This window comes from Podarcis bocagei (assembly GCF_964188305.1).
Source record: "Podarcis bocagei genome assembly, chromosome: 2".
NCBI classification, from domain to species: domain Eukaryota; kingdom Metazoa; phylum Chordata; class Lepidosauria; order Squamata; family Lacertidae; genus Podarcis; species Podarcis bocagei.
The window spans coordinates 53494420-53519682 of NC_138126.1; the positions used below are offsets into that span (position 1 = coordinate 53494420).

At 44.5% G+C, this 25263-nt stretch overlaps 1 protein-coding gene across 3 annotated transcripts in view; it reads left to right on the forward strand.

The window, feature by feature from the left end:
* Positions 1 to 21353: 21353 nt before the first annotated feature.
* The window catches only part of RAF1 (Raf-1 proto-oncogene, serine/threonine kinase), a 69020-nt gene continuing 65110 nt past the window's right edge, over positions 21354 to 25263 (forward strand). For 2 of the 3 annotated variants that reach the window (XM_081176459.1, XM_081176464.1), the window contains exon 1: positions 21355 to 21513. The gene's annotated coding sequence lies outside the window, so the exon portion shown is untranslated. Of the gene's footprint in view, positions 21514 to 25263 lie in introns of all 3 variants that reach the window. The other variant, XM_081176453.1, reaches the window with a different exon arrangement.

Here is a 25263-nt window from a genome sequence, read left to right on the forward strand (position 1 = left end):
GACTTTAAAATCCGTGGGACTTCACTAAGGCTTGATTTTGTCAGGTGTGTGCTCAGTGTAGCTATGATTTACTGCAGAAAGAAGAATGTAAATCTGCCCTTTGTCTTGAAATTGCCCGTTCCACCTTTTCCTCTGTCAAAATATACATGGTAAACTCTCTGGAGAAGGGAATTTAGCTTGTGGCCAAATAGGTTTATTTATTTTTTATTTTTTAAGGAAGGAAGGCATTATATTCTCAACAAGTTTGAACAGAAGATGCACATATTGGAATTAATAAATGTACATTCCACTGTTTTTTCCAGGCAGGCATTGCAAGGAAAGGCCACATTGGTTCCCAGCACCAATTCTTATTTCCCAAGGCTACTGCTTTATTTAACACACAAAAAGTGATATAGTGAATGCCTATGAAAAACTGAAGTAACTGAGTGTTATATAGCCAAAGTAATATAACTTTAACATCTGGAAAGCTCCAGACAGTAATAACTGACCTTCATATAGTATGTTCTATCTGCAGCAAATCTTTCCCCTAATTTCAAATCTAGACAATTAGCTTGCTGAGCTGAGGTTGAGGCAAGATTAGAGACCCCAACCTGTTTTGCTGCTAAATCTAGATACTACTCTGCATACTATCTAGCTTCTTAAAAATGGCTTACAGTACTCCATCCAAAATGAGCAGGAGCTCATTCCAGCACTCAGGGACATGGTACAGGACTGTACCACTTCAAAAGGAGGGGGGGTTGTAACTAGTTTTTTAAATTACTTTATACAACCAACCCTCATTTTGAAGGCTTTCCCCGAGATGATGAGCTGCTCCCTTGCCAGACATCAGAGATGAGAGATAGGTTGGGTGTAGAATGCATTTACTTGCAGGCACAGCTCAGTGCATTATTGTTAATTGCTATTAGGAAAGAAAGGTACATTTCAAATCTCTCCAGCGCTGCAGCTCTAGAAGAAAATGGTGGACACATTATTTTCCCCACTGACAGATTTGAATCTGCTGCAAGCCAAGAGTTCTTCAGTCCTCCTTCTGCAGTGCCTGCCTAGTTTGAGAAATACACAGATTAGCACAGGGTGCCAGAAAGAAAGAGAGAGGTTCATATGAAATGGAACCAAATGTAAATTGTAGCTTAAGTGCTGCTGCTGCACCAGTACTGAGTCAGCAGTGCACGCTTGGCCCTGTTACAGGCAGGCCAAAGGAGCAGCAGAGTATGCAAACTAGCTTGGCTTGTTTTACTTTGTATGCAGATACTGAGTTACATAAGAGAGGGAGAGAGAGACCTGCCGTCAAGAACTTAGATTCCTTCTGAAAATAGCCAAAAATATGAAGGTAACGTCAATGAATCATTTATATTTGTTCTGGAAAGGGGCCATCAAATCACCTCATGTAGCTTTCTCCACTGACTCAATTAATTCCCTGTCTTTTAAAATACCTGACTGTGCCCTTAAAGAAAACTGACATCCACTTAACCTCCCTGGAATGCCATGTCAGATAAATTGAGACTGTGCTGAACAATGGATAATGGAATGAGAAACCTGCCAAACGCTTGAAATTTAAATGAGGGATTTCCCAAGTGCCCTTTAGGTAAAAAGAAAGAAAGAAAAAAGCTACAGCTAGGGACTTTCCTGATGACCCAAAAGGCCAGTTTTTTGTGCTACGGTTGTGTTTGGGCTGACAATGCCTGCAGAGAAGTGGGTGGGTAATGTTAAGAATGTAGGAAGCTGGCAAGCACACATTGGTCCATCTAGCTCAGTATTGTCCATGTTGCTCGGCTGTGACTGCAGGGTTTCAGGCAGGGGCCTGCCTCTCTTCGCCCTACCTGGAGAGGCCAAGGGCTGCAAAGGAGTAGGGCTCTTATTCACTGCTTAAAATAATAATCAAAGGAAATGTGTGCTGTATTGCGGTGCCACAGAAGGAAGGCCCACACTCTTCAGAGAATAACTACTTCTGTAACCACTTCTGCAACTGTACTTCCCTTCACAATGAGCGTGAAGGAAAGTGTGTGTTTTCTGAGGGTCAAAATACTACAGGGTCAAATACTGAGGGAAATAATTTATCTCATAACAAAATGGTGCCTCGAGGAATGATAGTTTGAGTCACCCACAGCAAATGTAACAAGTTCACATTTATTGCCTTATAATTAGTGTAATGAATCCTGATTGAAGATGTCACATGAGTATATTTTATGAAGGCAGGAGTGGGTTGATAATGCAGAGATCATACTGCTCATCAGTTGCTATCATGGCCTTGGCAAATTAGGCCCTGAGCTGATTTTTTATTATTATTATTCTCCATGAACAAATTCAGCATTACTATTTATGTATTTATTTCTCCCCATGCCTTCACCATAACATTTCAGGGTGCGTGATCTCAGAGGGTAGGGGGAAAGATTCAACGAATATTATGCAGTACAATAAAGCCAGTGTAGAATCTGAATATGGGATGCTCCATACAGTTCTGAAATCAAAGTACAAATATGTATGTTTAAAAGGTGGCAACAAATATACTGAGAAATGGGGCCCACCCACACTTCCTTTTCTCCCACATTTGTAGGCATGGGTCTGGGCTTTCCAGGTCCATGTCTTAGTGGGCTTCTTTTTTTGTCCAAGCACTTTCCCAGGAAAACCCATGTTTTACCACTGGTGGCAATCAGATTTTCCTCAGTGGTAAAATGCAAGTTTTCCCGAGGAAAGCGCTGGACCCCCCCCCCCAAAAAAAAACCACCACCGCTCAGACACAGACCTGGAAAGCCAAGTCCTAGCCCTAGAAAGTGTGGAGCAAAGGTAAGTGTGGATGAGACCATGGTCTTCATTCATTTCTTGAAGTCTTACATTTAAAAAACTCTTTTCGGTGGAAAAAAAGGACTTTGTTGGCATAGGTGTGCATATACTTCCAAAAAGCTAAGAGGCAGGGGACAATAAGGGTATGTCTTTAGGAAACCTTTAACCAAGAACTGCTTAGTGCAGTGGTTACCAATTAGTTAAGTACTGCAGACCCCCTATTTTTCAAAAGCCAAGCTATGGACTTTTGAAATTTTTGATAGATTTTGTTATGTGAAGCGTGCCACAGAGTCTGCGTACCACCACTTGGGAACCACTGGCATAGAGCAGTGTCAGTGCGTTGGGAAGTCATCAGTCTTGATCACACTGGTAGCAGTTAGACAAATCCACAGGCATGCTTAGCATTTATTTATTTATTTATTTATTTATTTGCCATATTTAGGCCCAGATGCAAAAGGCCTTGGTACAGCCAGCAGGTTCAGGGAGGAACAGCCAGGGGCCACAGACATTTCCTCAAAGTATCTGACGTCTGAGGAGATTCCCTCGCTCTATCTAATGACAGGACTGGCCCTTTCCTACTGAAACTCTGGGGAGACTCTGCTAGGCAGTTTAGACTAGACAATATATGCACCTGAAACGTATGATTGCAATATAGTAAGGGTAGCTGATCATTTCCCTTGCAAGGGCTGCATGTACCCTTCGAAAACTCTCCAGGGGCTGCATGCCAAAAGTGGGTGTGTCGCCATCAACATGTGTTTCTTAACAGCTCTCCACTTAAGTAGCCTGGCGAAGCTGGTTTTCATGAGCCAGCTCAGGGATTCCTTGTTGGGCACAATTCTGTAGCTTGCATTTCCCCTTCATATCTCAAATATTAGTTAGATTCTGACATTTGTTAATTTCTTGGGTTTAGGGGAGATCTCCCCATCAAACATATAGCAGTATTTTGCCAGCACATGCTTGTAGTGGATGAAGCGTTCTTGCATGCCATAGCTGTGAGCAAGACTGTAGCCATAGACACTTACAGAAAATCATTAAGACTGTTAAAAGTAGAAGGTGGTTTTTTTTAAGTGTAAGAGGTATTTACAGTCCTCATAATCCCCTGGAGTTTCAGATGTAATATACTATAATTAATATGGGCTTTATGTTGCTATCATTATCTGAGAGCCACATGCTTCTAAGCTATATATAACGAGAGAATGAAACCTAAAATCTTTGGAGTTGAGCAAAACCATTCACAATCTAGATGCTCTTTTTAGCCTTCAAACAACACACTGCATTAGCTCCTTGTCTAGCCCACATGTGAATGTGTGGTATAATCAGGATCTCATGGGCAAGCTAAGCAGTGACGAGGAAGCAAAAAAATCAGCCAGCTAAATCTACAGAACAGCTTTAAAAAAGTTATTTTCACTGATGGACTCATTCAGCTAACAAATCAAAGTTCAATGCAAACTTTTCATGTGCTTATTTTGAAATTATTGATCACTGCTGTGGGGACCTTATGCACCAAATGAATGGCCATATAGTGCAAAAAATAAATAAATCAACACCTTCAACAGGAATTGAAATTGAATTTGTTTTTTTTAAAAAAATAATATTTATTAAAAGTTTCAGGATTACAGAAAAGAAGAAAAAATAGGAAACAACACTACAATACATAAAAGAGAAGGGGGGAAAACAAAGCATAAAAATCAATACAACAATACAGCAAAAAGGAAAAAAACACACAAATCCCATATTACGTATCTTTAACTTCCATTTGCTTGTTTCATTGACCTCCTCACACCTCCCTTTTTGTATTCTAGTTTAATTAGTTATTTCAGCAAATTCTTTCCATCTTTCTCAATTTTTATTGAATAATTTATCTTAGCAATTTAACCTATTAATTAACTCAACAAATCCTTTCCATCTTTCCCCATATTCTGTTATTCAGATTGCCTTGATTTATTTAACCTTATCTTACCATAAAATACCTTAGAGCTTGAAACTTAATACTCATTTATACATGACTCCTTATATCATTTCTACTAAAGCCATATAGTTTCATTCCAACATTTCCCCTAATATTCATTAATTTTAGACTAATTCCCTAAATAAATTTTTTTCTTTATAAATTTTCTTCCAATCTTCATCCAACGTCTCTTCTTCCTGGTCTTGGGTCATGTCAGTCCTTACTGTCCATTCCATCTAGTCCATCAACCTGGTAATCTTATGTCCGAGGCTCTTAAGTCTCTTCCATGTCCCTTCTGCAGATCTTCTTGTTTATACCTGCACTTTCCCTTGTCTTTTGTTGGTCTCTTTCTTAATTTCTTTCCTTTCTCATTGAGGAGTAGGTCTTTGGGAGGTTCCAGCCCCAAATTATCTCCATCTCCCTTCATCAAACCAGCCCATTCCCCACAGTCCCACTCCCCACAGTCATCAGTGTAATCCCAAAAATATTTAAGAGCATATTTCAAAGTCCCTCCGAAGTTAAGAACCTCCTCAGCTCCAGACTCCCCCTGGCCTACTCCAACTTCAAACTTCAAAAACAGCGGCTTATGCTCCTGCAGGGCCTCAGATCTCTCCATTTTTATTATTTGAGGTGCAACCGCAAGCTCCTGCATTATCTTCTGCACTTGCACTTGCCCAATCAATACAGGTTCCTGAGTTGGTCCCTGAATGGTTTCTGTATCAGTATTCCCTGTTTGTCCACAGTTATTGACCACAACAGTCATCAAATCCGTTTTCTCATTCATCAAATCCATCTTCTCATGCATCTGTTCCAACAAAGCACTTGTCTTGCATAAAGCAAGCACCAAAACCTCCTCCCAGCTCATTTTTATTCAAGGTCAAAAGGACTGGTCCCACGATCTTAATCTCACAGCTGTAAAGTCCTCAAGTAGACTGCAGCAACAATTTAACAAGCTCCCTCTAGAGGAGACAATTTTTATTTGTATCCATCTTTTTAAGGCAAGTCCAACAAAGGAAAATTACTTTCATTTTTCAGATATTTTGTTTCTTTAGAATGCAAAAGGCAACATTGGAATCAGTTTATTTCTCTTCTTTAGCTATCTGTCAAAATGTTCCATTCACAGTCAGTGAACCTCTCCAACAATTTCTGTCTCTGACACCCCGTTCCCAGGTTTGAGATGGTGGAAACTTATCTTTCTTCACTCCCTCTCCTGCAGGCTTAAACAAAGTCCCTCCCCCCCTTTTCTCCTGCTTCCAAGGGGGTTTTAGACTCCCTGAGTGAGTGCTTGTGGGCCCTGCTCCTCCCTGCCACTTACCATCTGGCCTGGGGCGGGGCCTGGGGCCTCATAAGGACTGCGTGCTGCTTGCTGCCTGCTGCCCAGGAAGACTCCCTGAGTGAGTGCTTGTGGGCCCTGCCTTTGCCACTTACCATCTGGCCTGGGGCGGGGCCTGGGGCCTCATAAGGACTGCGTGCTGCTTGCTGCCTGCTGCCCAGGAAGACTCCCTGAGTGAGTGCTTGTGGGCCCTGCTCTTGCCACTTACCATCTGGCCTGGGGCGGGGCCTGGGGCCTCATAAGGACTGCGTGCTGCTTGCTGCCTGCTGCCCAGGAAGACTCCCTGAGTGAGTGCTTGTGGGCCCTGCCTTTGCCACTTACCATCTGGCCTGGGGCGGGGCCTGGGGCCTCATAAGGACTGCTTGCTGCCTGCTGCCCAGGAAGACTCCCTGAGTGAGTGCTTGTGGGCCCTGCCTTTGCCACTTACCATCTGGCCTGGGGCGGGGCCTGGGGCCTCATAAGGACTGCGTGCTGCTTGCTGCCTGCTGCCCAGGAGGACTCCCTGAGTGAGTGCTTGTGGGCCCTGCTCCTCCCTGCCACTTACCACCTGGCCTGGGGCGGGGCCTGGGGCCTCATAAGGACTGCGTGCTGCTTGCTGCCTGCTGCCCAGGAAGACTCCCTGAGTGAGTGCTTGTGGGCCCTGCTCCTCCCTGCCACTTACCACCTGGCCTGGGGCGGGGCCTGGGGCCTCATAAGGACTGCCTGCTGCTTGCTGCCTGCTGCCCAGGAGGAGTCCCCTGAGTGAGTGCTTGAGGGCCCTGCTCCTCCCTGCCACTTACCACCTGGCCCAGGGCGGGGCCTGACAGGCCTCACTAGGACAGTTGTTACTGCCGGAGAGGCACAGAGTGTTTTTAAAATGTTTTTAAAAAATTTTCTCTGGATTTTTTGTATGTGGGGGGTGGGGGTGGGATTGATGTTTGGTTGGGCTTGGGGAATTTTTATTATTATTATTAATTTGATGTTTTTGTAATTTTTACATTTTTTTTTTGTTTGTATTGGTTTATTGGTTTTGTTTGTTTGTTTAAGGTGTTATTTTGTTTTTAGGGGGAGGGGTCAGGGCTGCCGGGGAGTGGGCCCCAGCCCACAAAATGGCTGGGGCATGTTCCACAGGGGGGGATGCACTGGGACAACCGATCTCAGTGATCACGGGTAGGAGGAGGAGCTACGCTAAGACCAGACCATGTCATTACAGAGGAGGCAGGTTTAGTCGTTGTTTGAGGACTATCCCTGCCTCCGGGTCTGGTCCTGACCGGATGGATACTAGAATCAGCAAGGGATACCCACATGACCTGAAGGTGCTGCTGTGCAATGCCAGGTCAATGATTCATAAGACCACTGCCATCCATGACTTGATCGTGGATGGAGGACTTGACCTGGCATGTGTAACAGAGACTTGGTTGGATGAAGCAGATGGGCCTGTCCTTGCCGCTGCTTGTCCACCAGGTTTCTCTTACGCACAGCAACCCAGGTCACATGGGCGGGGAGGGGGGGTTGCAGTGATTTTTAGGAAGTCATTAGTTTGCACCAGGCGTCCTATTGGGAAGACCCAGTTTTCTGAGTGCATGTTCTGGAAGTTGGGCAATAGGGGCAGTACAGGATTCCTTTTGGTGTACCGACCTCCCCGCTGCACCAAGGATTCCCTGCCCGAGCTGCTTCAGGTCGTGGCGGATGTTCTCCTGGAGACACCTAGCTTGGTTGTCCTAGGGGATTTTAACATCCATGCCGACACGACCTTACAAGGGGCCGCTCGGGACTTCGTGGAAAGCATGGCCTCCATGGGGCTGTCCCTGAATAAGTCTGGCCCAACCCACAGCCGTGGACATGCCTTGGACCTGGTGTTTACCTCTATGGATGTTGGTGATCTGACACTAAGTAAAAGCGAAACGAAAGAAGTGCCATGGTCAGATCACTTCCTGGTGCAACTGGACTTCTCCGCGACCCTTCCCCTCTGCAGGGAGGTGGGACCAATTCGGATGGTCCGCCCCCGCCACTTAATGGATCCAAATGGTTTCCAGAGAGTGGTAGGGGATACTTTATCCCATGTTGATGGCCTTTCAGCCGATTCCCTGGTGGCCCGCTGGAATGTGGAGTTAACCAGGGCTATTGACTGTTTGGCTCCGAAGCGCCCTCTCCGATTGCATGGAGCCCGGACAGCCCCGTGGTTTTCCACGGATCTGAGGGCAATGAAACAATCGTTGAGACGGCTAGAGCGCCGGTGGCGGATAACTCATTCCGAATCTGACCGGACACAGGTTAGAGCTCAACGTCGAGCCTACCAAGTGGCGATAGCGACGGCGAAGAAGAATTTCTTCACCGCCTCTATTGCATCTGCAGAAAACAGCAGCAGGAGACTTTTTCAGGTGGTTCACAATTTAGCGGAACCACCTGCAACATCGGGGCCCAGTACGGGCCACATGTTCTCCTGCAATGATTTTGCAAAGTTTTTTGCAGATAAAATCGCCCAGATTCGGGAAGAAGTAGACTCCACCGTGGGAGCAGGGCCGGGGCGGGAGAGTGCTAGAGTTCTGTCTAGTCAAGTTGAGTGGGATCAATTCCAATCTGTTACCTCCGAGGATGTGGACAGGCTGCTTGGACGAGTGAAACCAACCACCTGTCTCCTGGATCCTTGCCCATCCTGGCTTATAAAAGCTAGCCGGGAAGGACTGGGCGATGGGCTTCGTGGGGTGGTGAATGCTTCCCTCCGTGAGGGAGCCTTCCCAGACCCGCTGAAAGAGGCGGTTATTAAACCGCTTCTTAAAAAACCATCTTTAGATGCGGCCACGATGGCCAACTATCGCCCAGTCTCAAATCTTCCATTCCTGGGCAAGGTGATTGAGCGAGCGGTTGCCGAACAACTCCAGGCACGCCTGGAAGAAGCGGACCATTTGGATCCCTTCCAGTCGGGATTCAGGCCTCATCATGGGACTGAAACTGCCTTGGTCGCACTGGTTGATGATCTCCGGCGGGCTAGGGACAAAGGTGAGAGCTGTTTCCTAGTTCTGCTGGATCTCTCAGCGGCGTTCGATACCATCGACCATAGCATCCTTCTGGACCGTCTTGAGGGGCTGGGAGCTGGGGGCACTGTCATACAGTGGTTCCGCTCCTTCCTCCTGGGCCGTGTTCAGAAAGTGGTGGTGGGGGATGAGTGTTCAGACCCCTGGGCTCTCACTTGTGGGGTGCCTCAGGGTTCTGTCCTCTCCCCCATGCTTTTCAACATCTACATGCGGCCGCTGGGAGAGATCATCAGGAGGTTTGGGCTGGGTGTTCATCAGTATGCGGATGATACCCAGCTCTACCTCTCTTTTAAATCAGAACCAGTGAAGGCGGTGAAGGTCCTGTGTGAGTGTCTGGAGGCGGTTGGAGGATGGATGGCGGCTAACAGATTGAGGTTGAATCCTGACAAGACAGAAGTACTGTTTTTGGGGGACAGGAGGCGGGCAGGTGTGGAGGATTCCCTGGTCCTGAATGGGGTAACTGTGCCCCTGAAGGACCAGGTGCGCAGCCTGGGAGTCATTTTGGACTCACAGCTGTCCATGGAGGCGCAGGTCAAATCTGTGTCCAGGGCAGCTGTTTACCAGCTCCATCTGGTACGTAGGCTGAGACCCTATCTGCCTGCGGACTGTCTCGCCAGAGTGGTGCATGCTCTGGTTATCTCCCGCTTGGACTACTGCAATGCACTCTACGTGGGGCTACCTTTGAAGGTGACTCGGAAACTACAACTAATCCAGAATGCGGCAGCTAGACTGGTGACTGGGAGCGGCCGCCGAGACCACATAACACCGGTCTTGAAAGACCTGCATTGGCTCCCAGTACGTTTCCGAGCACAATTCAAAGTGTTGGTGCTGACCTTTAAAGCCCTAAACGGCCTCGGTCCAGTATACCTGAAGGAGCGTCTCCACCCCCATCATTCTGCCCGGACGCTGAGGTCCAGCGCCGAGGGCCTTCTGGCGGTTCCCTCATTGCGAGAAGCAAAGCTACAGGGAACCAGGCAGAGGGCCTTCTCGGTAGTGGCGCCCGCCCTGTGGAACGCCCTTCCAGCAGATGTCAAAGTGATAAACAACTATCTGACATTCAGGAGACATCTTAAGGCAGCCCTGTTCAGGGAAGTTTTTAATGTGTGATATTTTATTGTACTTTTGGTTTTTATGGAAGCCGCCCAGAGTGGCTGGGGAGGCCCAGCCAGATGGGCGGGGTATAAATAATAAATTATTATTATTATTATTATTATAAATGAAGGAAATTTAGACTTTTATAACAACTTTCCAGGCTTTAGCTTACAAGGTTTTTGTTTCAGTCTATATACAAAAAGCGGAAGGCGGACTTCTTGTTTTGAACCTTCCCGCTTCGGTGCCAAATTAGGATATTTCTTGATCCAATTTTCCATTTCTACTCACGGGTACTTGTTTTAAATCCAATTGTCCACAGGAAAAAGTCAGCGCTCTCCGGCAATGGCTGTGCGGCTTCACTCCGTGAAAGTAGCAATCAGTTCGCAGCACCGCGCCGCTCACCCCACTTCACTCCGGAGCCCCGAAATGGGGTTCCCCGTGAGTAGGGGAGGCGCTCCTGGTGCCCTGCCGAACCCCACATTCCCAGGCTTCCTCCACCTGGGATTTCTAGCGGGTCCCCACCTTCGCTGCGGCGGGAAGACCCAGTTTCCACGGAGCCAGTTCCTCCGGTCGGAGGAACTCCGCCATTCGCCGATGGCACTAACCCGAAAGTCCTGAAATTGAATTTGAATTTGAATTGGAAGGATGTGGACCCCAGATATTACACTTCCAAATAGAAGAAGAGGTATCATGTAGCACACAGGGAGAGGAATAGCAAAAGATGAAAAGTGATGTGTTGATGGATGGAACTGAGTGAACCAGGAAGTAGTGGGGAACATAAATTATGTAGGCTTGGTGTCATTGCTCAAGGTCTTCTATCAGCTTGGTGCTAATGACTTGGAATTTTAGTTTCCCTATCTTTAACTAAACCATAGATGCACATCAGATAAACTAAGCTGCTTTTTTTCTTGCAGAGGTGGAAGGTATTGGTAAACATTTGACATTAATTGGGGTTTTTAGCACCTTTTTGGATTGATACATTTCCCAGAAATCTGGGGAAAGTCGTAACTGTTTAAGTGGTATAAAATGTATGGTATGGATGTGGCCCTAAAGAGTTGTCCTAGGAAATTCATCAGGGCAGACTCCCCCTGCCATTGGGCTATCCATGCTGCCCTCCCCCTTTCTTAATCATCTAAAATGAAATAGGGCCACAACAATTAGTCAATTAATCCGACTGATTCATCAGTTAAATACCTTTGTGTTGTTAAAATGCTGCGATTCAATGCTTTGCACCAGCATGGAAGTAAAAAATCATGAGGGTCCGCCTCCTTATTAGATCTGGTTGAGAGATGCATAAGTTGTGGATCTCTAGTGACAGATTTTCCTACTGTACTTGTATTTCTGATATCCAGAGTGTAAAAAATTCTGACAGGAAGTAAGCACAGCTGGGCTGCACTTGATGCAGTGTTACTATTACCATTGCACATACATCCTATTGTGCAACAGGATATGTATTTCTCCCTTCCCCACATTTCTTCTTGGTGCTGTTGCATGTGCCCGTCATCTCAAGCTGACAGCAAGAGCCTGGAGCTTGTTGACAAAAGCACCCCTAGACAGCTCCCTGCCCCCTTGCCCTTCTCATTGCTAGTGCTTGTTCATCATCACTCTTGCTAAGGCTCACGTCCACCCCCCCAGCCTCTCCCAAATGTCAACACTGGGATGTTGAGATAGCCCCCCACCCCTAATATTCCTAGTGCTATTGTGCATGTGTCTCAACTCATGTTAAAACAAAAGAGAGTCCTCTTGTCTCTTCCTGGCAGTGACATGCATGCACCTTTCTAGCATGCACCGCTAGAAATCCCAATGCATGCACCTTGGCAGAGAAATCCAATACCACCACTGACTTGCCACATTTGCTCTCTGCCCTGTGCCCAGCTGGCATACATTCTTAACCCAGACCCGGACAGTGGTATCCCCACGCTCTTCCTAATATTGCCTTGCTGAGCTGGAGAGTTCTGGCTAGGGAAGACTCAAGGAGTCCCAAGTGCTGCCACAAGAAAGGTCATACGACAAGGGCCTTGAGGTGTGCGTGCGATTCTGACTGAGTAGGCCTGTTGTCCTTTATGCATATTAAATACACATAAAGAGGGGGCAGTGAAAATCTCTTCCCGGTTTTAAAACATGTGTGTTGATGTTTTGCTTAATACTTAAATACAACTTTAACAATTGTACAGATTAATCGGCTGAAAATAAAAAAAGCATGCTCTCATTAGAATTATTGGTTTTATGCATATAATGCCAGTTTAATACATGATTTACTCGGTAAGTCACGTACAGTTTCTTTAACTGAATAACAGCCCTCTATTGATAGGCACACAGCAATCCTGAAGTGCTTTAGTTCTAGCTCAGGAAGACAGTTACACCATTCTCATGGTGTAATCTAAACTTGGACCTAGAAGGCGAAACATCCACTTATCCCTTAGTACCATGGTCTGTAAATCAGATTAGATTCAATTTCTCCTGCTTGCTCATTTTCAAAAAACCCAGAAATAACAAACAAGGCAGACTTGTTTCATTTTCACTTGAAGCAGGGCTCCCCAGATGTTATGGGACTCTATCAGCCCCAGCCAGCGATGCTAATGGTCAATGATAGTGGGATTTAGATTCTAACATGTGGAGGACCACAGGTCCCGTCCCCCCACCTGATTTAGAGCATCTCAACACATTGAAAGTTGCATGGCATCCATGCAGATAAAATATCAGTGGGTTATCTGTCCATATTGGTGACATAAAGATTCACAAGCCATGCACAAGGGATACTGTCCACATTGAGGGAAGCAGCATATCATCCCTGCACTATATTCCTACTCTTCCTGGTCACTACATCTTCTTTTATTGTGCCCTTAGCAATATTGTGCTATTGACCTTACAGCTCAATCCTAGAACATGCCCACTGAGAAATAAGTTCCACTGAGTTCACAGGGCTGCCACTTGCATTTTGTTTTGTGGCTGGATGTACTCCAACCCCTACTCGTCCCTTGTTTGAAATGAGAAACTACCTCATGCTAGCTTTGTGCAATGAGGCAGAAGGATGAAGACAATTTGCACTGTGCCAAGAGGGTGGAGGATAACAAGGAAAGTGCACTGATTAAGGAGAGTGTCAGGAAAAGATCACGAAAGAGATGAATGTCAATAGATGGGAATGCTGCATGTAGATCCCTGGTATTATTGTAGTAAACAGCTCTTTGCATATATCACCCTCTTGCTGATCACCAAACCAGTTGGAATTGTTTAGCAGATGCTGTTCATTTTCTTTCAGTTGTGTAATTTCATATAAGGAAGTACAAAGTGTACCTATGGCATTTAAACAAAAACCTGTCAGCAAGTGACAAAGCTGCAATAAATGTCCCACCAGATTATCAACGGTGCTTGTGATGATAGATTTCCCAAGGAGAAACCATCTCATCTTAGGCAAAAAGTGCTGTTTTGGTATTCCTCAAAAGGCTCAGAACAACACAACTAATGCACACACCCACAACGGAAAGCTTATAGTATGTCAGCAATAATTCTAATTTTACATAAATTGCTCATGGACCTAAGTTTCCCCACATCAACCCTATGTGAGCAACTGCATGGCTCCAGGCTTGCAGGGCCCTTTATGACGTCAGAGCAGCTGAGCCAAAGGCAAACAGCTAGTAAATCCACTTTCAGAAGTAACACAGGCCCATATTTTAGTGATGATACGTAGGTGTCTAGAAGTATCTTTCATCAACTTCATCTGGCAAGAAGGTTGTGGCCTCTTTTGACATTACAGACCTGGGAAAATGATTCATGCTTTTATAACCTCAAAACAGACAAGTGTAATGGCCTCTACACAAGTTGCTCAGAAGCTTCACTGAGGACAGAATGGAGCAACCTGCCTCCTGATGAGGATGGGCTACCAAGAACACGTCATACTAGCAATTCTCCAGCATTTGCACTGGTTTTCTGGGCATGACTCATGGTCCTTGTTTTGACCTATCAAATGTTAAACAACTTAAGCCATACAGTACTTACTTCAGGAACAGTAATGTCCACTAAATTCTTGGTAATTGCACTCAGTGCAACTCCTTTCCCCTGGAGGCAATGATGACCCCATCCTTGACGGCCTTCCTTCACCAAATGAAGACATTCTTGTTCTCCCAGGTCACTGGAGGTGCTGGTTAAATTAGCTCTGTTCTTAGTGTTGTTGTCAGCTGCTGTTTTATTTAAGCTGTTTTTAAAAGTGTGCTTAATTCTTAAAAAGCACATTTTTTAAAAATGTATTGTAGTATTGGTATTGTTTAATTGGGCTAGAAAATTATTTGGGACCACTATTGGCATATAAAGCCATATAGAAGCAATAATATAGAAATAAATTCTGTCAAAACATTTAAGAAGTATATTTTTGACTCTTCTGTTGGGTTTGATTAGTGAGGGAACCGGTTATTATAATGGCTTATTTATGTAAGTGCCACCTGAATACATGGCACTTTATAAGTAACGTAAGCAAAGGAAAGGTTCACTCCCCAAGAATCCTGCAATTTACATTTAGAGTGAGACAGAGATGGGTAAATTTATTGATTATTTATCTATTTATTTGATTTATATACCGCCCTATACCCGTAGGTCTCAGGGCAGTTCACAGAATCAAATCAAATCAAAATCAAAGTAAAATAAAATGCAAGCAACAGATCCACACCATATGTTTCAATTACATTCCACACACATGACTTCCTCCAAAGAGTCTTGGGAACTATAGTTTGCTAAGGTGCTAGGAATTGTAGATATGGGGGAGAAACTATAGTTCCCAGGATTCTTTGGGGGAAGTCGTGGAGTGATTTAGATGTCCAATGTAGATCTGCCCTACATGGATAGGTTGAATTAGGCTTTGTTTCTGATGGGGACCAACAGCAGATCTAATCATGACATGCAAACACACTTGAGGCCCTGACACACTTTTGTTGTTCAGGTATGTGTGTATTCTGCAACATGTCATTGACACAATAATAATGCCTTAGTTGTGAATTTATACCACTGTCCACACATCATTCCGCTTTATTTTTCTGCAACGCTTCCTCAATGTACAGCAATTGCATTAAGTATTTATTTCTGGGGGGCACTCTAGCCCTTTAGGCCAGCAAAAGCAGGATCAGAAATAAACTGAAACATTTGTGGTATAAAGTTACAGAACTGTAGCAGAAAGTTATGATGCATACACGGATTGGAAACAAAGCAGTGTTTGTGCCCCAAAACTTTTGCAGGCACAGCTAAAAGCAGGATTGCATATAATTGTCCCAGTACCAGGAATGTGAGCAAAGCTGCTTCTGTGCTTGTTCTTTTGGCAGCCCTGGGGTTGGGAAAAGCAGATGACCTGAGTCTCCCTACTCTTTGATACTCATCTGCACCTCTGCCATACTTGCTGCTTATAGTCTGCCGAAGGATGTCCACATGTGCAATAAGATGACCATACTAAGCAGTTAGCTAGTGCGTTGTCAGTGCTGAAAGCTCCATGCCATAAATCCTTACAAGAGCCCTTTAGGGCGGTATTATTATCTCTATGAAGGGATGCAGGTGGCGCTGTGGGTTGGACCACAGAGCCTAGGACTTGCTGATCAGAAGGTTGGCAGTTCGAATCTCTGTGACAAGGTGAGCTCCCGTCGCTTGGTCCCTGCTCCTGCCAACCTAGCAGTTCGAAAGCACGTCAAAGTGCAAGTAGAGAAATAGGTACCGCTTCAGCGGGAAGGTAAACGACGTTTCCGTGCGCTGCTCTGGTTCGCCAGAAGCAGCTTAGTCATGCTGGTCACATGACCCGGAAGCTGTACGCCGGCTCCCTCGGCCAATAAAGCGAGATGAGCTCCACAACTCCAAAGTTGGTCATGACTGCACCTAAGGGTCAGGGGTCCCTTTACCTTTATTATCTCTATAGAACACAAATTGACAGGTCAGACTGAGAAAGTGTGGCTTGCTTAAGGCTACCGAGCAAAATTTGAACCAAAGACTTCTCAGCCTACGGCTCACAGTGGCTACACTGAATTACATGCCCATGGTCAAAAATAAGACCTATGCTGCAGTCCTTTGCATGTAGTGCAGATCCACTAAGCCATGGGTAGGCAAACTAAGGCCCATGGACCGGATCCGGCCCAATCGCCTTCTAAATCCAGCCCACAGACAGTCTGGGAATCAGTGTGTTTTTACATGAGTAGAATGTGTCCTTTTATTTAAAATACATCTCTGGGTTATTTGTGGGGCATAGGAATTCGTTCATTTCCCCAAAAAAATATAGTCCGCCCCACCACAAGGTCTGAGGGACAGTGGACCGGTCCCCTGCTGAAAAAGTTTGCTGACCCCTGCATGACTAAGCTCTGTGGAATGGACTTCTGTGTAAGCATGCATTGGATTGGACTACACTGCAAGAAAAAATGCAACAGACCTGTTGGCTGTGGCTTGAGAGCCATTCCGATTTAGGCAGACAGAGTTGCTCAAGCTTACCGGTACCTAGCAGTTCTTGCTCATAATATACCTCATGAGGCTCTGGTTGCTGGAAAAGGTGTCTGAACCGGAATAATAAGTTCTCGGGGTTTTTAGAGGCAAGCCATGTCTGTTTAAAGTGGTATGATACTTGTTTCAATATATAGTGCAGATGCCCTTTGTGACCTTTTAAAGGGGCTGTAGTTATTCTTGGTGGCTTTTGTAGACTGGTAGTGGGGGTTTTCTGCATTACTATGTTTCAGTTACTAAACTGGATTATTTTGTTCTAATTGCTTATTGTTTTAAAGATAGCTCTAAATGTTATTGTGTTTTTATGTAAACTGTCTCGAACCTGAAAAGGCAGAATACAAATATTATAAATAAATAAGAATATGCATTCTTAACCACTGTCTCAGACTGCATTTATGTGAAACTATATCTAGATTGGAGCCTGCAAGTCTAGCCGTTAAACGGAGAAGGGATAAAGCATCTCGGATGACAGCTTTTAAAATAGGAGAGGTCTCTCCAACGTGAGAGCTTGCCCTGCCCTGTCCTCTTCTACCAACACAGCCAGCCTAATCAAAGGTATAACCTGGGTCACGTTTCCTATGTGTTTTTCACTGAGGCTATCCAGCCAACACTCTTGTCATCCTAATAATGATTTCACTTTTACCTAAAAACATCTAATTCCCATTTCTTACTTTAGCACTGCCCACAGAGGAGCACAGTTATTATGGGAAAAACTTTGCATCTGTTTACAAATGTAGGAGAGTTGACAGTGTGGGAAACAATCTTTCACAGAGATTAGTTGCAAGGCACTGTTTATTGGAAGAGATAACACAGCCCATAGAAATGGGGGCCTTAAAGAAAACACACTTGTACTTTGCCATATAGCAGTAGAGCTGGTGTTTACACCAGTGAGCAAGATTCACTATAATTATAAATATTTACATATCCAGTGTTTACAGGCTTTGTGGGTGTCCGCTTCACTCATCAATTTACCACACTGTGATATTTATGAGCAGAGGTGTAATGAATCGTTCATTTTAGAAGTCATATTTTGGCTGCGTACACACTAACCCATTTGTAGCAAAAAATGTAGTTTTTCTCAGTCTGAAATCATTTGTGCTTGTCCTCAGCATGCTGCTTTCAATCTAGATTCATCCACGAGGGTGAGTGTAGTTACTTGATAACACATTTGAAAACCTTTCCCTTGATGAGGTTATCCACGCCTTTTGCCTCCTGGCACATGTCACAAGTGAATTAAGAAGGAAGTGGTGATTGTAGTATTGGTCTACGGCCACCCACAATATCATTGGGCAGGTGTGGACTCCTCACTACCCCCCCCCATTTCTGGGACCACCTACATCTGTTTTCAGATGGACACACACATAGAATCATTGAGTTGGAAGGGACACCAAGAGTCATCTAATCCAGCCACTTGCAATACAGGAATCACAACTAAGGGTAACGCAGAATCAGTCTGCAATGAGCTTTTATTTTCAGAATGAAACCAGTTTCTCAAGAAGTGCAAAAAATATGCAATAGATTTAGATTGTGAATGGACTACATAGAAAAAAAACAAATGCATGGTTTCCCTTTATCATAGAATCATAGCATTCTAGTTGGAAGGGATCCCAAGGGTCATCTGGTCCAACCCCCTGCAATGTAGGAATCTCAGCTGAAGCATACATGACAGATGGCCATCCAATCTCTGTCCCACTGTCAAGCAGCTCTTACTGTCAGAAAATTATTCCTGATGTTTAGTTGGAATCTCCTTTCTTGTAACTTGTATGCCTTGGTTCAGGCCCTAGCCTCCAGAGCAGGAGAAAACAAGCTTGTTCTATCCTCCATGTGAAAGCCCTTTAGATATTGGGTTATGGCTATCATATAATATCTCCTCTCAGTCTCCTCTTTTTGAGGCTAAACAAACCTGACTCCTTCAACTGTTTCTCATAATAATAAATAAATTTTTTTTTATTATTATAAGGCTTGTTTTCCAGACCCTTGGTCATCTTGGTTGCCCTCCTCTGAGCACATTCCAGCATGTCAATATCCTTCTTAAATTGTGGCACCCAGAACTGGGCACAGTATTCCAAGTGTGGTCTGACCAAGGCAGAGTAGAGCAGTACTATGACTTCTCATGATCTGGACCCTATAGTTCTGTTGATACAGCCTAGAGTAGCATTAGCTTTTTTTTGCTGTTGCATCATACTACTAAGATCCCTAGATCCTTTTCACATGTACTACTGGCAAGCCATGTGTTCCCCCTCTTATATTTGTGCAGCTGGTTCTTCCTTGCCCAAGCATAGAACCATTTGTCCATATTGAAATTCATTTTGTTAGTTTGGGCCCAGTTCTCCAATCTGTTACATTCATCCTTATTCTGTCTTCTGTGTGTATACAGCCTTTATCATTTTGATCCAGAAATCCATGTGGACTAATCCCTCTGCATGGCTCCTTTCATTGAAATTAATGAGGAGGTATTTTGGATGAGGGAGCTCTGTGCATAGGTCTCTGGCTCGGGATGACATATAACAGCAGAAGCTCAAGCAGCTTTCTGTTTTTCTTCTTTGGCTTCTAAATGGGATTGCATTTGGCGGAAAAGAGATAATGTCAGCCAAAACATTTAAAGAAGGGTTTGCTTAACTCCCAAAGAATTAGGGCCAATTCACACCATCTGCTTCTTCTTTTCTTCTGCTTGTGGTCATCTGAATCACTCACCACAAGCAGAATACAGAAGGTTGGGTCACCCACTGGTGTGCTTGGCCTGTTCCCATCTGGAAGGTTTGTGGTGGTGAGCAAAATGCCTGGTTTTGCTTTTGGTGAGTAGTTCAGATGACCTGTTTGCCAAGAGCATAGGTCACCACAAGAAAAGGAAATAAAGGAGTAGGCCCAGAGGAATCCAAAGATCACAGAATCCATAGGAAATCAAAGACCGCAGCCTTTCCTGTCAGTGGTGCTTTAAGATTTGGTGGAACTCTTTCTACCATAAGCTCCTGATGAGTGTTGCTGGGTGAACAGAATTTGACCTTGCCCCTAAATTTGGCACTACCTGGCAGACTTATTTCATTCATGGCCATTGATAAGGTGGAAAGACACATCTCTAGCTATGTTTCCATCAGCTACATTTCCTCAGGTAGGAGAAACTGCAACAGTGGGCTACTGCCCACTATACCTATCCAGGAGAACTATGTCTAAGATGAATTACTAGCTGGCACCATCCTTATGAAAATGTATATACAGTACACCTGTTTTGTTCTGCTACCAGATGAATGTTAAAATGCTTTTCAAGGTATTCTGGTTTGATTTTGGAGTTCTTTCTGTGCCAGATTGGGTAGCAACGTTGCCTTATATCTGCATAATTGACCTCAGCGTGCCACATGGATGCACCCAGACTTGCTCTGGTCCGCTGCAAGTCCTACATCCTGGTATCTCTGTTCATCTGATCATTGCTGCTCTGAACTAGTGATGATGGAAAAAGCAACCTTGAATTGCTTTTAACTGCCTTGCCAGGGATGAGGAACCTCAGGTTCCGGGGGCCAAATGCAGCCCTCTTCCAGGCCTGTCTGGCCCTCAGAACTGTAGGCCACACACACACTCTTTCCAGGCCACACCCATCCTTGCCCCTGCTTTGCACTCTGGATGTTTTTGACTAGCTGGAAAGTGCCCTTGAACCTGAGCATGCCTTTTGCTTGCCTGGATGGAGAACAGAAAGGGAATGTGATTATTCCTAGAAGCTAGCCTACTGAACCAAGGTAAAATTATAAAATTTGCATGTGGCCCTTGGAAGGTTGTCCAGAAGGAAATGTGACCCTTGGGGTTAAATAGACTCCCCATCCTGCTATGCATCCTCCAAACTGCTTTCTTCCATTGTCCTTTCGGGCAGTTGATGGATGTGAAGCTCTGGCAACCTCACAGCCTCTGTGTCACCCCCATCTTCTAAAGATGCCATGATTAGGAGACTTGCAGCGTCCTTTGTCTGCAACTTCATTCCTGCTGGTCTGGTAAAATAAACCCATTTCAAGTTTGCCTTTTAAGGTGTATACATTCCAAGGTGGTTTACATAAAATCAATGAAATACCATATCAAAATTCCAAAATTTAAAAGAGAAGTAAAGAAAAGTAACTACATTAAAATTATAGCAACAAATAAAAGTGTGTGCGAGTTCCAATACTCAGCATACATAGATTGCTCTCCTGCTGGAACTCTTTTTCTCTCTTCCACCAGCAAATCCTAAGGTCACTCTTTCATCTAGAGATATTTTCTCTCTACTGATCCTGATCTCTTTCTCTCTAGGCCTAGATGTAAAATGGAGGTTGTCAATGCTTTTGTTTTTCCCAGTGCTTTCAAGTTGGTGCCCTCAGCAGCAGCATGCTGTCGAGGCCACAATTCCTGGCACTTGGGGACTTGGGATCCAGTTACATTTGCTGGTGTCATGCAGCCTCTGCAAGCCACTGTATTAAATTGACAATCTAAAAATAAAAGAGTAGGAAAAGCACAAAGTTAAAGAAAGCCAGCTTTTAAAATTGAGGGGGGCAAGTAGGGAGGAGGAAAGAATTGCAGGAGGGATTGTGAAAGACATGCAGCAGCTCCAGAGAGAAAATCTGAATACCTTGGATGGTATTTAAATTGATGCTGTGGCTTTACTGCCTTTTTAGTTTGTACCAGCCATGTGATCTGCTTGAGTGTCTCCAACTAATCTGCATGGGGAGCTGGGAATGGCAAATTGAACTGTCAGTCTTGGGCCCTTCCTCCCATCCTCCTGCTTAGAGTCAACATCAGCTGCACCTTGTTTTCAAATCTGCCTATTCTCTTGAGCTAGTTTGTTAGATTTCAAAGCAAGTGAGATGCCGTCTTAAGAAGCTGTTCCTATTAGTTCTCCATCAAGAGAAAATAGGCTCTCAAGACTACCGTTGGTAAGTCTCAGTAGAGCAGTTGTTTTCATAAACATTCCCAGATTTGTATAGTTTTGGATTTTATTTTCTGGGCTTGTGAAAAGCAAAAGGTAAATTTTGCCTAGAATCTATCAACACTACATGCCAGAGGTTATTGCTGTGGATAATTAGCTATGAATTAAACAAGTCTGAAAACGACTATGTAGCTATGTTTGTGTAACGCATTATGTGACCATTGTGCAATGTATTAGGTTTTAGTCTTTTTGGAGGTGGAGGGAAATATTTAAATATTGGTGGAATGCACATTTCCCCCCAGTGTGACACTTATGCTGTCATAACCACCAGGATTTGGGTGTGTTATTTATTTGAGCCATTTCTTTTGTCACTGTCCTGCTCCCCTAAACCAGGACTTCTGTCAACTTCTTCTGAGAGGCTCAGCTGCTGCGTTGCTCCTCTGGAGGAGGAATCTTTTTCATGCAGGATAATTAGATTGGCTTTTACATTTCATGCATCCCTAATAATTAGAGCATAACATTTACACTTGCAGGAATGTACATGATGAAGGAGGGGAAAGCTTTCTTCAGTTTTTTATAGCTTTGTTGTTACAAATTACTATGTCAAACTTTATAGGTCACCAGTGTCACGTGAGATCACTTGATGCAAACCAATTGTCGTTTAACAACAGAATTGAATTTGAACTTAAGTGATTAGCCCTGGCATTTATGAAGTTTGTCTGACCATGTGCAGAGTTCATTCTTTTCATCAGCAGAGACCTTTTCCATGCAAAGTGTGTGCTCTACCACTAAGCTATGGCACTCCTCATAATGCAGGCAATTCGTAATGGAGGCCTGACTTAGAGATTAAAAAGTCTGGTGAAAACTCTGGAATCTTTGCACCATCTGTCCTCAGAGTGATGTTCTCCCAACTAGTCTAGCATCAGATCTGAAATCTCATTGGGGGAGCCTTTCTGCAGAGTGATAAATAAGCCATATGTGGCAATAACATGTGTGTGGATAACACATGGATCTGCCACCATCATATTTAGTGTGGACCTCCATGTAAAGCAGCCTTTACATGTTCAGTTCTCATTGCAGAAGGCTCCTCCTCAAGAAGCCATCACGTTCGTTATTGTTGTTGCTTTATATTGCCTGGAAATCATAATCCTGAAATCAGTACTCCAGTTTATTCCTCCATCATTATGGTTTGTGTAGTATGGGAGCGAGGGTATCGATTTCTCACCTGAGTGCAGAGAGCTTGTGCATGGGATTGACACAGGCATGTTAACAGGGTGGTGGAGTTAGATTCATTTCATACCTTGATTGCATTGCCAGCATACCAATGTAAGTAGGTCTGTGCTAGTATGAAACACCCTGGGCACCTCTCATATCATAGGCAATTCATTCCACTGTTTATACTGTAGCCAGGCACATGTGCAGTCTTCGGTAGCCTAAATTAAGAACCACTTCACAAGTTACAACTGGTTGGAACAGGGTCTGTATCTAACGCAGTTTTCCTGTACAGACTATGATGTGTCATATCACTTGGATGCAGGAGTGGGGAATCTCAAGACTGGGGGCTGAATGCACCTCACCAGGCTTCTCTATCTGGCCTTTGGAACAATCCCCAAGCCACTACCCGCCTTCCTAGGCCATACTCCTCAATGGCCCTGATTTGTACCCCAGTTGTTATTGTCTGACTAGAATAAACCTTTGTGCCTTCAGTGGTAAAGGCAAACCATTGGAGAGTTTCAGCTCCTGCTGTGGCAGTAGAGACCAATACAGGAGAAACAGATTTTATGGCAGGTATGGCAGATGAAGGCATCCAGTTTTGCTGTTACAGATGCACCATGGTGTTTCTTCTCTCTCTGTGCTCCTCCCAACGGTCATTTCTCTTCTGGTCATTCCTGTGGATACATGGCCTGCCTGTCTGTCTCCAGGCACTGCGATTGTTTGCAAGGGATTCCCACATGGTAGGGTTAATGTTGCAAGCCTTCACAGAAATCTTTAAATCACAGAGTGGGTCTTCCGGTGGGCCTGGTGCCTGAAGCCAGCTCCCCATAAAGCACATCCTTGGGCATCCTGCCATCTTCCATTCTGTGGACATGATGAAGCCAGTATAGATGTCACAGACAGGAGTGTGAACATATTGGGAATGTGGACTTGGATATTGTTATGTACTAAGCTTGGATCCTAGAACAATAGGCAAGTAGGATCCTAGAATGCAACAAATGATTGGCTTGCAGGAAAAGACCAGTCAGGCTCCAGGAGGAAGTTAATCAGCCTATTAGGCTGGTAGGATTGTAGAATACAACAACTGATTGGCCTGCAGGAAAAGACCAATCAGGCTCCAGGAGGGAAGCAGAATCAGCCAATCAGATGGGACTCATTGTGTAAATAATGTATATAAAGGCCTGAGGTTTGGGGGGCAATTCAATCACTGTTTTACAAGCTGCAATAAAGAGCATGAAATCACTACAGGACTCAGAGCATATTTCAGAAGAGCACATCTTTGTTTGAGTCTCTATCTTGCTGTATGAAGCCCAAAGTTTTCGTGATGCAGGGCATACGGAAGATGTTGAGATGTCACTCCTGGCGGGTGTAAATTGCCCACAACTCACTTCCATAAAGCAGTATGCTCAACACACAAGCCTGGTAGTCCTTCATCTTGGTATTGGTCATTAGCATCACATTCTCCCATACCCTTTTGGAGAGATGAGCCATTGCCGTAGCTGCCTTAGCAATACACTTGTCAAGTTCAGGGTCAATTGAAAGGTTGCTAGTTATGGTGGAGTCTAGGTAGACAAAATCGTCTACCACCGCAAATGTGTGGCCACTAATGCTGATGCATTGTGTGTTGGTCCTGACCCAGGACGTTGGTCTTTGTCAGGCTGGTGGTAAAGCGGAACTTCCTGCAAGCTTGGGCAAAATGGTTGATGAGTCTCTGCAGAGCTTCCTTGGAATGTACTGTCAAGGCTGCGCATCTGCAAAAAACATCTCATGGATAAGGAACTGCCACACTTTCGTCCTGGTATGGAGACGTGCTAGGCGTTGGGGCGAGAAAACAACCCTGATTCACACTGTGAAATGAACCCTTGAACTCCAATAATACTTCTTGCTTGTCTGGATGGAGGTTAGAGAGGGTGTGTATAGAAATTACAAAGGTAAAAATTGCATTAATTGCCTCTCCCACTTTTGCCCTTGGCCCCACCCACTACTGGCCCTTGGAAAGTTGCCCAGAAATTAATGTGGCCCTCAGGCTGGAAAATGTTCCCCAATCTTGCTTTAGGGGATTTCCCTAATTTAAGAAAGAGAAATATATCAATGGGTATTATCCATGATAGTTAAATGAAACCTCTATGTTCAGAGATAGTTTATCTCTAAGATGCAGATGCAAGGGATTTGTCAAAAGCATTTGCTGGATTCTGTTGAAAGGTAAAAGAAAAATAAAGAAAGGTAAAGGTAAAGTAGGATTCTGTTGAAAATGCAATGCTGGACTACATGGATCTTTGTTTTGATGGTCTCAAGATGATAAACGAAAAGTAATTTCGGTGAAGGTTAATTGTCAGTAAATTAACTGTTCAGTTAGGTAGGTGCCAAGGGATGTGAATCACACCCTAGGGCAGGCCTAGCCAACATGATGACCTCCAGATGTTGTCAGACTCCAACTCCCATCAGCCTCAGCCAGCATAACCAGTGATTGGGGCTGATGGGAGCTGGAGTCCAGCAGTGTCTGGAGTGCACAAAGTTGACTACCCTGCACTTGGACTATAAT